This window comes from Engystomops pustulosus, chromosome 3 (genome assembly GCF_040894005.1).
Source record: "Engystomops pustulosus chromosome 3, aEngPut4.maternal, whole genome shotgun sequence".
Classification (NCBI taxonomy): Eukaryota; Metazoa; Chordata; class Amphibia; order Anura; family Leptodactylidae; genus Engystomops; species Engystomops pustulosus.
Genome location: NC_092413.1, coordinates 200146174 through 200161859, shown reverse-complemented (window position 1 = coordinate 200161859; position 15686 = coordinate 200146174). Strand labels below are relative to the sequence as shown.

Genomic DNA, 15686 nt, shown 5'->3' with positions numbered 1-15686 from the left:
TGATCTACTGTAACAACCAGGTTTCTTCTCGTTAGACAAAGGCCGAGCAAACGAAGTGTTAATCCCGCATTGTCGTTAATGGTTTATCAGCGGCCGGTGACAGGAATATTTCTTGTTCCTTGATTTATGGACTCAACATTCAGAGGGCAAACAAGTAAAAGTCTGAAATAAAAAAGGATTAACGTGAACCTTTCCTCCCGTCCCAGGGTTACTCGACGTCTTAGACTAAGGTAGTATTGACTCACGAGTGATTTAATGAGAAACCTGGGGTGATAATGAGTGGCCCGAGGAAGTGTTTGACTGAATGGAACAGTTATAAGCCGGGACGGTTCTGGCTCAGGACCAATCTGCCAGAGAAGGAATGCGACCAAACCTGAAATAGCGGTGTGTGCCGGCAGGAGATGCCGTGTTCTCACTTTTAGACTATGTAAATTTGTGTAGTCGGTACCTGCAGCACATTTCCATATGCACGTGTTGCCGGTTGTTTACTGACAGGCCTATTATTTTGCATCGTCAAAGTCAAGGGAATGAAATGGGGGCATCTATTTCAGTAGTGTTTTAGGGTTTTAATTTTTTATTCTATAAAAGTTTTTAAAGTTGTCAGTTTTATTCTTTTGGGTTTCCTTACTGCATTTGTAAAGAGAATTTGCAATGTTTTACCTTAAAGGAAATCAACCACTTCTCCAAAAACACCAAAAAAAAATAAAAAAATACCCACCTCTCGATATTGCTGCTAGTTATAAGTTTCTTTTCTAGGTGATCCCGGCGTGTCAAGACTAGCAATGGACAGTCCCGGGATCACCTAGAAAAGAAACTTATAAATAGCAGCACGGAGCGCGAGGACAAGATGTCCGGTGCTCCGGGCTGCTAATAATGCACCCCCCCGCACCGCCCTTGAAAGGTGTGCATTCACCTCACTCTTTCCTGCTCCCAGCATGGGAGAGGGAGGAGCAGGGGTGGGGGTGCATAATTAGCAGGCCACGCTCCATGCTGCTAATTATAAGTGTCTTTTCTAGGTGATCCTGGCATGTCAAGACTAGCGGCGGGCGTATTTTTGGAGGGAATACGTAGTTTTTAACCCCTTACTACTGCTCCTATTTTGCACCTTTATTTACATAGCACCATCATATTCCGTAGCGCTTTACAACTCATATAGGACATATACAAATAAAATACTACAGTACAAAGTCATATAGAACAAAAGGATTGCGGGCCCTGCTCACAAGAGCTTACAGACTGAGGCTGTGACACAAGAGCTTACAGTCTATGAGGATGAAGGGGGGTGACACATGAGGTATAAGAGCTTGTATAATGGTCCAGCCATTCTTTGTAAGGGAATGTAATAAAATAATTTAATAAATAAAGATGCTGCTGCTTGAACCAGCCATCAGCCGCATCTTATATACAAAGTACGAGGTGAATGTGACTGCAGAGAAGCCTGAAGCTTGGTATCTGGTGTTTATCAGGCGGGAGGAGGACCCAGGATGGGTTAGTAACAAGAGAGTTGAAGTTTCATGCAGTCAGCGTGTGATAAGCTTTCCTAAAAAGATGGATTTGAAGCTTTGGAGGTTGGGTATTAGTCTGATAGTTCGGGAAAGGCATTCCAGAGAATTGGTGCAGCTCGGGAGAAGTCCTGGAAACGTGCATGAGAGGTTTGAATTAAGGAAGAGAATAATGTTAAGATCACTTGCAGATCGAAGAGAATGGGTTGGGTGATAGACTGAGAATAGAGAGTTGCTGTAGGGAGGTGCAGCATTGTGCAGAGCTTTGATGATGAGGGTTATTATTTCAAACTGTATTCAGATGGGGAACCAGTGCAGTGATTGGCACACACTGGAGGCATCCATGTAGATTTTGGTCTAGAAGCCTTATTTAATGTATTTTTAGGACAATAAGATGTACCTTCCTATAAGACACCCCACCCCAGATTAAATCCAAAAAGAAAAAATATATTTTACACCAATTAAAAATTCCCTGTTGGTCACACACAAACACAGCACACACAAGTCTAATGCATCCATACACTCACACAGTTCTACTGCATCCGTTCATTCATTCATTTATTCTCATATAAGCACACACACAGCACTGCTACATACATTAACTCATATGAACACACTCTGCACTGCTAGACACACAATTGTTGTCTTACCCAGTCCAATCTGGCAGTGTGAAAGTTTTTTTTATTTCTGGGGCCTGGAGCATGTGATCAGTTACATGCTTCTGACATGGTCCTGCAGAAATATTTGTCGGGAAGTGGGAAGAGAGCAATGCAAAGGCTCTGCTCTCTTGAAGCTTCATCAGGGCTTCAAGCGATCTCCAGGACAGCAGTCAAGAGGGTCTGGCATTGCTTTATCCTCCTGAACTTAGAACTATAATATGCAGGCAACTTTTTAGCAAGATTCCAAAAAGTACATTATCATAGTCATAATAGCTGTATGGGGTCTTGTTTTTGTCTTTTTTCTCTCCATTTTTTATTTAGTCCATATTCCATGTTTGTTTGTTTTTTTTCTTCTTCTTGTATTGGAAGTTGGGTCCCATGCAAATCTTGAAAAGGTTTGTGAAGGAGCTTAAAAAGCCCAAAAACTAATAGGCTTATATAGCTCCAAGTGTTAGATCGGGTGTAATGTAGCACATTGATGACCTTCATTAATGAGCGTCATGAGATGCCATTAAGTAACCACATTATAGCATCATTATTGAAAAGAAATGAGTAACGTTGTCATTTTAAAGGAAATCTACCATCAAAATCCATCATGATAAATCAGGAGCACTTACCTATAGATCCAGGCACCGTGACTGTGGTAATCTTCTTATATCTGTTATTTATGGCCTCCTTCCTCCTAAAATTAACTCTTAAAATTATGTTAATGTGCCAGAAGGCCGCTGGGGGCATTAGGCAGCTTCACGGGCTGTTACACTGTGCAAGTACACTTACCTCCTCCCTCGGTGTGCGATTACAACAGAGAGTAGGAGGGGGCAGTGCTAAGTGGGAAAAGTGTAAGAATCCTTTTTGTGGGAAATAGTTTTGTAGCCTTGGATGGTACCGTTGTAAAAGCCCCAAAATGTGTATTTTGTGGCACTTCTTGGTATTTTGGTATTTACTTTGTCCAGTAAGGGGACACTGATATGAGATCGCTTGTATAATACACTGCACTACTTATTCAAGTTCTTGTAGACTGTGGAAAGCATCTCCACAGTTGTTCACCACCACCACCACCACCACAACTCTCCTCTGAGTAAATGCTGTAGAAGGCTTCTGGTTGGATACTACAGAAGTCACTCAGCAGGGTGGAGGGGCGTAAAGTCTATCTGTGCATGGTGACTCCAATGTACTTGAAAAGCTACAATCCTGGAATTGAAATCTTTAGAATATTCTTGCTGAAATCCTAAGGCCCCAAAAAAGGGGTCGTTACCCTTCTCTGATTACCTCATTGTGTTGATATTTCTGGTCTTGATGCCTGCCTGGCCTCCTCTGACCATTTGATATGTCTTCCTTTAACATCACAAATGACGTCCCATGGACCACCCTGCCAGTCTAGAAGTCTTTTATCGACCAAAAACATTATATTATGGTCTTTTTGGGAGGGGCTTACAACAAATGTCTTATGTTTATGGGCGTCTCAACTATACAATGCTTTCCTGAGAGGAAACTTTCCTGGTGATCAGTTGATTACCATGTGATATTTATGCTGGATCAGTTTGTAATGGGACCTCCTGGTCCTCCTCTTATGGTAGGTAACGAGGTGAGAAAGCTCAGGCGTTTGGTCTTCAGCGTTCCCACTACTTTATTTCATGATTACAAGCCACTTTTTTTCCTTTTTTTTATCCTTTTTAAGTATGTTGTTGTTACAGTTTCCCATTTTAGTTGGTTTCCCACCTAAATTTATATTTGGAAATATGTTGAGAAGAGGAGATTAGTATAACCAAGCGTCCTGCGTAGTTGTTCCTTTCTAACATTTTTCCCCAGCTTTATCTGAACAGTAGGTCTGACAGCTTGAGGTAGTGAGGCAACTTGTCCTTAATGCGGTAGTTAAGCAGTGTACCCCTTAGCAACGCGTCTGTCTCAGAATAGGCCTTCAGGTTAAGATGGTGGAAACTGTACCAGATTGTTCACAACCCCTTACCTTAAGTTTTGACGAAAAACTCCTTAGTATTCCTTTTGAAGGCCTAAGTTAGTAGTTTCAGCAAATATTTAACCCAGAGGACATGGATAAAAAGCAATAAGATTTGGGGGACACAAGTCAGAGAAGTAAATAAAGGAAACTCCAAAAATCTCTTGTTGAGGTAAACCATGAGCTAGGTTATATTGTCTTCTCTAGTCGGTGACCCATATTATGCTCTGTAGATTTTCTGATATTGACATACAGCCAGAGAGATGGTGGTTGTTGGGAAAGATGAAGGAAATACTTAGCATTTTTTGGAACTGGATCTTAAGGCAAGGCCTGGTGTTTTGGAATATGATGATTTAACGGTTCTATGGGTTAGGTGTGGCAAAAGAAAACATGGCTTCTCTCCTCCGGATTAGTGCGACTTTACTGCTAATTCCTGTCAGGGACTTAAAGGGGACCTGTCCCTGTAAAACCAACCACAAAATACTCTGAAAGATGTGTATGTACAGTACAAGGGTAATGTAATTCTGTCAGAACGCTGAGTAGTTGCTGAAGACCCTACTTTCCATGTAATTGATAAGCCGCCATTCGGACTCTTTTCGGCTTTGTGTATAGAGGAAATATGTATAGACATAGGGTAGCATGTTTCTATTAAATATCAAGAGACTTTATTGTAGTCTTCTCACAGTTACAAAGGTTAAAATGTGAATGTAAAATCCTTGAGGACGACAATCATCAATGCCTGAAGCTGGGTTTTCCAAAGCTTCTATCGGGGCATGAACTGTTCTCATCTTTTCCATACAGTTTTTATTATAAAAATCCAATTTCAAGCTGGAACGTGTTTTCTTCAACGACTTTCTCGGCTCCCTCATTACCCACTCCCTCAGGAATTTCTCTACAGCCACTCAATGTGTGACTCGGTCAACATCTCCCTCAACTCTCCCCCCCCCCCCCCTCGTATGAGAGCGACATTGGCCGAGTCATACAGTGACTCACTGAAGAGAATTCCTTAGAGAGGGGGTAGGAGTGAAATGAGAGAGATGTCAGCTGTATGCGACTTTCTGAAGAGTAATTCCTGAGGGATAGAGTAATGAGTGAGCTGAGGTAGATGTTGAAGAGAGAACATTGTTATTTAGTGAGTCTGCTGGCAAGATCCCGGGTAGATCTCGGGTAGTTGACGTTGCTTGTTTACTCCTAAACAAAAATATCTGTACAATCTGGTTGTGACTTTCTGAGGACCAACAAACCATTATATTAAAATTAAACCTTCAGAGGTTTTGAGTCAACCCAATGTGGAGCCAGTGACCACTTTTAAAGGAAATCATGATAAACCAAGGACACTTATCCATAGATCCAGGAAACGTGATCTTCTCATATTTGTTATCCATGACTTCCTTACTTTTAAAATAAACTTTTTAATTTTATGCAAATGAGCAAGAAGGGGGTCACCAGAGCCCTTTCATGCTGTTACTTCACAGGCTGCTTCACTACAGGAGCACATCTCACCTCCCATTGTATAAGACTACATAAGACAGATGGAGCGGGAATTGCTCCTGCACAGTGTAGCGACCTGTGAAGCACCAAGGGCTCTGGTGACACCCCTTTCATTTCCACCAGAGCCCTTTCATGCTGTTACTTCACAGGCTGCTTCACTACAGGAGCACATCTCACCTCCCACTGTATAAGACTACATAAGACAGATGGAGCGGGAATTGCTCCTGCACAGTGTAGCGGCCTGTGAAGCACCAAGGGCTCTGGTGACACCCCCATCATTTCCACTAGAGCCCTTTCATGCTGTTACTTCACAGGCTGCTTCACTACAGGAGCACATCTCACCTCCCACTGTATAAGACTACATAAGACAGATGGAGCGGGAAGTGCTCCTGCACAGTGTAACGGCCTGTGAAGCATGAAGGGCTCAGATGACACCCCCTTCATTACAATCATTTTAAAAGTTAATTTTTAGAAAGGAAGGGGGTCCGGAATAACTAATATAAGAAGGTCTTGATTTTGATGGTAAATTTCCTTTTTTAATAGCCAGATAATCAAGCATTAGGTAGAAATAAATGTGGACACCAACAGCAATTTTTCGGTGCTTTGGATACCTCGATCCAAGGATTGTTCAGACTAAACAACTTCCAGAACGAAGGTCTGAAGCGACTTTTACAGTGATTTCCTAAATAGGGCTCGGTGTAGGGAGGTAAATGTACAAATGGTAAATCCCTGGTGTAATATAACAGACGAGGAGCAGAAGATAATTCCATAAATTCTGACGTAGCTGCTTAAGCTGCTTGACTTTAGCCGGGGTTTATAACGTCAGTGAAGAAAACTTTAAATCATCCGGGGAAACTTTTTTCCCTGCCAAGTCGCATAGTATTCTGCCTGGATGTATACACAAAAGTATTACACAGCAAACTTTAGGCTTGTGGCCACTCTCTGTACCTGGAATTGAGGTAAAATTAGTGGAATTGAAGTAGTGGTGAGAAAGGGTCAATGCGCATTTAGGGTCAAAAAGCCTAAATCTTTAAATTCTCTGATTACCAAACCCAGAGGTCACTGCCTGGGTAACCTCATTGTTGGACAGCATTGTTCTACTTTTTGTGGCCACTGAGCCGCCCGGCCAAGTTGGCGGATTCAACGAGAGATGGGAGGGCTGTGCTATTGAACATAGCGCCACACACGTCCTCAGGTTGTGTGTAGTATTGCAGCTCAGATTAATGAAATAATCGCTAGAATTATCCGCCTATGCTAATGTACCTTCAAGCTTGTAGGCCATGTGGGTGAGGGCACATTGTTAATAGGGTTGTCAATACTTCATATTTTTTGTAATGTGTGAGGGGCAGGATATTGGGTAATTTACCAATATACATCTGTTAATAGCTCTGCTCCGCTTTCTTGATATGTAAAGTGAAGCCTGCTAATAAACCAGACATTCCTGACCATAAAATGGCTGTAGATGGAGCGTCATGTGATCTCTACCTGTACATGAGCAATCGCCCTGCCAGGACCTTCATGTTATATTCATGAATACCATCATAAGATCAATTGTTCATGGACAGAGATCACATGACCCTCCATCTGCGGCCATTTTATGGTCAGGAATGTCTGGTTTATGAGGTAAAATACATGAGGCTTCACTTTACATATCAAGAAAGCGGAGCAGAACTACTAATAGATATGTTTTGGTAAATTACCTAATATCCTGCCCCCCTCGACACATATACACACATTACAAAAAACATGAGGTAAAATGGCCAACCCCTTTAATATGCTACATTGACTTGATCTCCCCTTCCAATGTTTCTTGCATTAAAAGGAATATCTACAGGATTTCTAAGTAACAGTTTGTCTCTTTTTTTTTTTTTTTTTTTTCTTTTCTTTTGTCCTTATTCTATGTTTGTTTTTGTTTTGTTTTTTTCTTCTTTTCTTATATTGGAAGTTAGGTCTCCATGAAAATCTTGAAAAGGTTTTGGAAGGAGCTTAAAGCGCCCAAGAAACTGTATAAGCCTATTAGTTTAAGTGTTAGATCGGGTGTAATGTAGCAAATTGATGAGCTTAACTAATGAGCTTAATGAGACGCCACTAAAGGACCACATTATAGCACCATTGTTGAAAAGAAAAAAAGAAGAGTAATATTGTCACTTTAAAGGAAATCTACCATCAAAATCCATCATGATAAACCAGGGACACTTACTCATAGAGCCAGGCACCGTGGTTGTAGTAATCTTCTTATATTTGTTATCCATGGCCTCCTTCCTTCTAAAATCAACTCTTATAATTATGCTAATGAGACAGAAGGGCCCTGTGGCCAGTGCTGAAGTCCTTCCGTGCTGCAGCTTCACAGGTCTCTAGGTTCACTTCGGAGAAGTTCTGGACTAGATACTTACATGCTTCCAAGTGAGTAATTTTGTGAATATATATATCCCTTTCGGGACAACTGGTTGTTGTATTACTGCAGACACACAGATTATTATTCTTACTCTTTCTTACCACCTATCTATAGTAAAAAATCTGGTGGAGGCTCCTTAAAAATTTACCTGTTGGGCCAAGGATGAACTTTTTTTCATGGACTCCCCTTGGCTACAGCAGAACCTGATAATATGCGCCTTGGCAGATGGTGGGGGACCCCTCATCCCCGCCAATGCTAGCTGCCTTGGTTTGCCCTCTCTATAATCCGTCCCTGTCTACATCTAATTAATCGTAGAGTATTTTCTTTTCTCTCCCAATTTGCCTAATGTCTTAGAGAACATTGTGGTCTGTTTTTTTTTTTTTTTTTTAATGCTTGTATCTTCCCACAAGAAATTATGTACTGGGCTTTCTGCATAGAACTGGTGCACAGCTTTTCCTATCTGCTCTGAGTAAAATCTGCAGAGGGCTTATAGTTGAATACTACAGCTGTCACTCAGAGCAGTTAACTGCATAGGGGCAAGCGAGCAACAGTTTCCACCTTCTCTGCACAGAGAGGCCTAAAATTGAAAAGTTAAAGCGTTGGCCAGGAATTACTATTGATGACCTATCCTTCATATTGGCCATCAATAGGTGATCAGTGTGGGGAAGTCAGTAGTTATTCTACTTGTAGCAAACTAAGTAGTCGCTGCAGCCGTTGCTCCCATTGAAAGTGAATTTGTGCTCTGAGTAAAAGCTGCAGCAGGCTCCTGGTTGAGTATTACAGCTGTCTCTCAGAGCACAGGTGCCTTTGGAGCAGTTTATTGCAGAGAGCTATGAATTTCTGTACATTATTCCTCTGTTGACTCTGATGGCTGCTGTGTACTGTCCCGACCACTGTAACCAGTCTGTGACCGGAAGAGTATTAACTTGATACTGTGACAATATGTAGCACGATCTGCTTGAAGAGCAATGAGCAGAACCTGAATCTTGGGCCTATTTTTTTTCAAGTCCCCTTGGTCCCGCTCCCACTTTTTTTATTTAAACTTTTTATAAAGTCAATGAATTACACTGTCAAGTTCACTTTTTGTGTTGGTAAAGTAAGAACTTTTATAGGCCCCATTATAAAACATAGCAAACTGTCTGCTTGATTCCTGGAATTTGTCCAGGCTCTATCAGATCTTGGGCGAGTGCCACGATGAGCGCTGTATGTGTATATGTATAACATTTATAGGGACCTTACCGTTTAAAACAATCTTTCCCTTCTGTAAAGGGGTTGTACTAAGTTATATTCCTGTCTTCTATCCACAGTATAGGAAAGAGCATGATGATTGGTGGAGTCTTACAAATGGGACCCCTACTGATAACGAAAGCAATGGTCCCATTTTTCACTAATTGATGGAACGGCAGGTTGAGCATATGCTATTTTTTTCTGACGTAGTAAAAATTTTTAAAAAAACTCCAAAAATATATAATAAATTGTTACAATTAGTTGACTGCAGTATGTGCTAAATAGCTTTGGGGGTAAATTCTGGAACGTCCTATAACTCCTGTTCTATTCCTAATTTAATGATGTAGGTTTTTAGTTGAGATGGATGTGGATGCACTTTTTGCTCCTGCTCAGTAGTGAAGCTCCTCCCCTACAGATCAGAGGGCAAAGAATGTCCACACTTACCGTAAAACCGCTAGAACGATCAGGAAAACAGATTAAGGCAGGACTGTCCAGTGTATGTTCTCTCTTTATACTGCTTTATGTTTTAGTTTACTTTTCCTCTAACTTCATGTTTGTAAGAAGCTATACGTTGAATATGAGGGGAAAACCGTTTTGTAACCTTTCAAATTCAGAAATGGGTGACACCCCATGGCCAATCATAGCTATTGCTAGGCGCGCTAATTTGCCCGTTGTTCAGCACTCCGCCACTCCGGCGATATGACCAGAGAGTGCGGGGCACACCCGAACGGAAACTTCATCTCTAATAAGTACTATATGTATAGAAGCCAAGCCTTCATGTTATCTAGCACTGCTAGACTGTGCAGCATTATCATGTGAAACACTCAGTAAGCATTTCCCAGAGAGAAGTTTCAATCAAAACTGTTCATGAGGCAATTCCTCTATATCCAGAAATTGTTATAGATGTTGCCTGTGTGGTTACCACATTGCCCCAACCCAAGTCAGTGTAAAGAGCCTGTTCTCTAGCCTCCAATTAATTGGGTCAGATTTGAAGTCATCTGTGAAGGAGGAAATAATGGAGGCGATACTGTTTCTAAAAACGTATTCATAGACTAACTAAACAAATATTATTCAGTACATTTTTGTTGAAAACTCTTTCCCCCCCCCAAAAAAAAACATATTTTGCATTATTCAATTTATTAGTTATACTTTAGTTCTAACGTTTTGCAGTATTCCAATAAATATTTTTTGTTCTGCATAAATTGTATCCTATAAAACCAAAAAAGAATCAAGAGTATTCCGGTCCAATTAAATCAATACTTTATTAAGAAAAAAGACATAAAAATAAATATGAATAACACACACATCTATATATTAATGTATACATTATGGCCATGGTGCCATAACGATTTGTATGTTGAAAGAGTATTGTTTCCCCATTAGTATTTATATATTTTGCACTTGCACTTTTTTCTGCAATATATTCCCTGGGTTTTAATCGGGCTAGATGGCAATATAGTCTATTTTGGAGAACCATCACTGATGTTTTTTTAATGTATGTTTTTCATATTTATTTTTATGTCTTTTTTCTTAATAAAGTATTGATTTAATTGGACCTGAATACTCTTGATTCTTTTTTGGTTTTATATTTCTATGCAAAGAGTTGGTCATACAGATTTACAGGCTGACACACATGTCCCTTCTATCTATATATATAACATGTGCCTGTAATAATTGGATGATCATAATGGTGATAAAAAGCCGTATTATGACTGTAAATGCATCACTTCAACATGTCCTATATACGTGGGAGTTTGGGGAAAATTCAGGAATCGACAACTCCACAGCCCTGAAAGATACTCCCCTTGTAGTTGGAAAACCCTTTTGGGAAGGTTCCGTTCTCCTCCTCTCTGTCACTTTTCCAGAGTCCTATTATTCTTTTGTTGTTTTTTTTTTGTTTTGTTTGGTTATATTTCTATACTTGGCCCCTTTTATGTTTTAAGAGGCTGGAATTAATGACCCTCGATGATAGATAACACACAAGTGTTTGGGTTTACGGTTGGCTTTTCGATTTTCACGGAGTACATGATGATTAATGGGTTTTCTTGAATGTATTTGCCAACACATTTGTTTTGTAGTAATGTATTTGTTTAGTTTGAAGCATGTTTCCTCTGATATGTATGTCTGGGTTATAGCGAGTGTTGGGAGAATTTGAAGTGACAGTAAGTGAGTATCTGTACAGGAAATTGTGCGCAGCCTTCTCTACAGATGGCCCACAGGTTCATTACTGTCGGGTTATCAGTACATGTGCTTACGCTTTCTTCCTCTTGTATGTGGTGTCTCCAAGTCACTTGTATCTCTCGTTGTGTAAATCAGTCCGTATCATGGCTCTGAGGCTATGTGGGCACCAATATTTAGGCCTTAAGATGATTGAATGACTTTTTGGGCTTTAAAAAGGTGTATGTGTGTCTAACATCTATCTATGCAATTTAATAGTACATCACTGTGCCGTTAAGGAGGTTTAAGGATGTCACAGACTGAGCTCTCTTCAAACACAATGGGTGATGTTAGAGCTTGATATTTTTGAAGATTAGTTCCAGTGTTCCAGTGGCAAACTGTAACAGACCTTCAGCAAATCCACCATATACTGCAATACTTGTGTAGCAATATATGTTAGTTACGATCAGACCCCCTAGGGTTAAAGTACCCTAGGGGGCCTGCAAATACAGTAAACAAAAAATGTAAGATAAAAATAAAAAAAAAAACACACAGTTTAAAACCCCTCCCTTTCCCTAGAACCGATATAAAAATAAACAAAAAATCATGAACATGTCGGGTATTGGTAATTTTTTTTTCCACCATTTTGCAACTCAAAAAATACTAAATGATAAATTGATTAAAAGGCACAGTCCCTAAAATGGAATCCTGCATAAAATGACACCTTACACAGCTCTATCCAGTGTGAAAAAGTTATTAACGCCAGAATATAGTGAATTTTTATTTTTATACAAACGTTATTTTAAATCTTTTTAAAGTCTTTTAAAACCTAAATATAATATTATATTACACATATTATAATAATTTGGGGGAGGTGTCATTTAAAGTACACAATAAAAACGGTCCAAACTGGGTCCATAAGAAAAGGTACAAATGTGTTTTATTGCCTACTTCGCCACTTTTTGGATTTTTTTTTTTCTACTTTCCAGTACATGCCATGGAATATTAAGTTCTGTCATTAGAAAGTGCAACTTTTTAGGCAGAAAACAAACCCTCATACAGCTCAGTACACAGAAAAATAAATAATGGATTTTTAGTGGAGGGGAAAAATTGAAGTTGTGTGTACATAAGATATCCCCCATTTCTACCCCTGCATCACAGTTTCAGAACTGGTTGGTGGAGACTAGCTACTATGAGGTCTCCATACAATGCATTAGCAGAGGACACAATAGAGAAGTTTTAATGTGATGAGATGTAATATAGACTTCAGCAGCCTGTGGGGGAGCAGGAAAAGAACCTGATAAGTGAAGAAAGAAGGATTCTTCCTTAAATGTATTACAAAAGTTTCTCGTGTTTAATGTGTACTATTGATGTGTGCAGAGTTTGCTGTTAAAAGTTAGTGACGCTCCTCACCCCAAGGCTTTAGTGACTAATATGACACTCTGCCGTCATAATAAGTATTGTATATTCTGCTTCCCTATTTCTGGCGGATGACCTCACATCGCTGCCTTGTTTGGTATATTCAGCAGTTTTCCTTCCGCTTTTTCCGCTTTGTACTTTGTCCTGTTTATCCGGGTGACTGGTCTCGTGGAGTTTTTAGTACTTGGCCAGTTTGTTCACTTGAATGTCTCCCAGGTCTCTAAAGACAACAATAACATCTGATGTATCATAGGTGGCCCACACGTCATCGAGAAGCACAACGTGAAGTGGAAACGTACTGGTCGGGTTTTATTTTGGTTTGGTCACATGCACATGGGATTTCTGTGTGTAGACTGATGCGGTGGTCCTCAATAGGTCCACACTGTGTGACTGTGTATGGTATACAGTTTTCCACCGGTAAATGGGAATTAGACCCTTGGCTGCAATTTCAGTTTTCAACCAATGAAGAGACCCAGAGCCAACTGCTTCCACCTCCCATGTCTTGTGGTTAAAGGGGATGGGACCCCCATGAATTCGTTGTACCCCAGATCAATGGAGCAGCCGTTCACTGCTGCTCTATTTGCTACCTATGGCACTGATGAAGTAGTTGTGCTCGGCTATCGCCATAGAGATGCATGGCGCAGCAGGTGCATGAGCTACATCACTGGTGGCGAACCTATGGCACGGGTGCCAGCAGTGGCACTCAAAACCCTTTCTTTGGGCACCCAGGCCTTCAACCCATCACAGAGTTTGCCAGATAGGACTCAAGGCTTCCTCCTCTGGTCCAATACAGCCCAGATCGTGCCATGATTATTTTAAAGCGACATCCTTGGGTGCCAGGACTAGAGGAGGAGCAAGAGGGGGGTGGATAGAGATGGATTGTCATTGGAGCTCCTGCTCTGGGTCCCCTGATTCTTCATCTTCAGGAGCCCTTGAAGGGAAGCTACAATCCAAATTTCTCCATCATCTTTCTATTGTATAGGTGAACTTAGGACGCCAATACAATTAAAACCTGTTATACAGCAGGGATCAATAAGTTACTGCTGAAATTGTCATGTTGGCACTTTGAGACATATAAGTGGGCTTTGGTTGTAGCTTGGGCACTCTGTCTCCAAGGTTTGCCATCACTGAGCTACATGGTCCGTTTGGTGGTACATTGGACAACTGCGACCCCCCCCCCCCCCCACCGATTTAGATTTCCTTGTTAATAGGTGTAAACTTCACGTAGATGCCCCAAAATTACTTGCTCGTCTGTCAGGGGATGATCTCTCTTTTATGAAGTCCTGGGACAACTGTCTTGTTTTAGAAAACACTTTATAAAGAAATTAAAATGAGCCAGTGGCGCTCAGGGCTACGTCACCCGAGAGCCTCTCGGCTCTGCCTCCTGCTGGTATATGCACAACCCCTTCCATGTTCATGGCGCTTGGCCCTGTCCACCGACCCGCTGACAGCATGAACGATGGACGGGGACATGCACCATGAACACTGAGGGGGGGTGCATATATTCACAGGAGGCGGAGTCGAGAGGTGCTCGAGCGATGTATCCCTGAGCTCCTCCGGCTCGTTTGAATATCTTTATCAAGTGTTTTTTTAGAACAAGACCATTGTCCCAGGACTTCATAAAAGTGAGATCATCCCCTGACAGACGGAATGAGCAAGTAAGTTTGGGACTTCTACCGTCAGTAAATCTGATAGTAATGTCCTTTAACATGATATTTGTTTTCCATGGCCTCCTTCCTTCTTCTAAAATCAACTTTTGAAATTATGCTAATGAGTTGGGAGGTGGAAATGCTCCTTCACAGTATTACAGCCGGTGAATCTACATCATGGAAGGCCTCTGATAAGCACTGAGCTCTTCTGGCCCATTGGCATAATTACAAAAGTTGATTTTAGAGGGCAGGAGGCCATGGATAACAAATATAAGAAGATTACCACAGTCACGGTGCCTGGATCTATGAGTAATGTCCCTGGTTTATCATGATGGATTTTGATGGTAGATTTACTTTAAGGACCTTTGTCTTTGTGCTGTTTTTGTTGGTGATGTCATGAGTAAAAAATAAAGTAGTATGAAATGCTGGGCGCATTGTGTACTCTGAGCGCTCCTACTGTACGTGTAATAATGGCTTTGGAAAGTCTGTAGCCTCTGATCCGATTGTATGTTTAGCAGCGCTCTCTGCCAGCGCGCCCACACGTCATTTGTTTGAACAGAAGGATAATAGGAAGGGTCCGGGGTTTACAGTCCTGTCATAGCGCAGAGGAAGGAGAGCATGAAATCATTTCACATGCAGGTTTCCTGACATCTGGAGAAGAGACTGCCGGCTTCCTGCTTCCCCACATATCTCCGCACCAGCTCGCCGCTTTATAAAACTCTCCATCTTTCCCGCCATTACTAGTAGTTAGTGAGTGAGTGTATGCGTGATGTACCCTGACTACAGCCCTGTTCACACTGGGGGCACTGCTTGTGACGCTACTTTCTAAAGCTTTTCTAAGATGTGACCTTCCTATATGACCCACCTCCTAGTTACTGATTGACAGGTCACGCTGCTATGATATGCTGCTGTAGAGAACATTAAGAGAGAGCTCCGTTACATCATTGGGTACTTGGATATGTATCTGATCACATGAAATCACAGCATTCCATGACTCCATGTGATCAGCTACATACATAGGGTGGACGTTGCAGATGTAACAGGACCTAAGATGACATCACCCTGGCCACATGACTAAGTGCCCAATGATGTAACAGAGCTCTCATGGGGCATGGGGAGTAGTAAATGGGAGGGGCCGGAAGAGCTGGACACTCCCCCTCTGATGTCACGGAATATGACATAAAGTTGTTTAATGGGGATGTCTTCATCCTTGTGCCCTTGACCTACAGATAA

At 41.3% G+C, this 15686-nt stretch overlaps 1 protein-coding gene across 4 annotated transcripts in view; it reads left to right on the top strand.

The window, feature by feature from the left end:
• The window catches only part of ROCK2 (Rho associated coiled-coil containing protein kinase 2), a 105529-nt gene that overhangs the window by 34807 nt on the left and 55036 nt on the right, over nucleotides 1-15686 (top strand). The gene's annotated exons all lie outside the window — the stretch shown is intronic.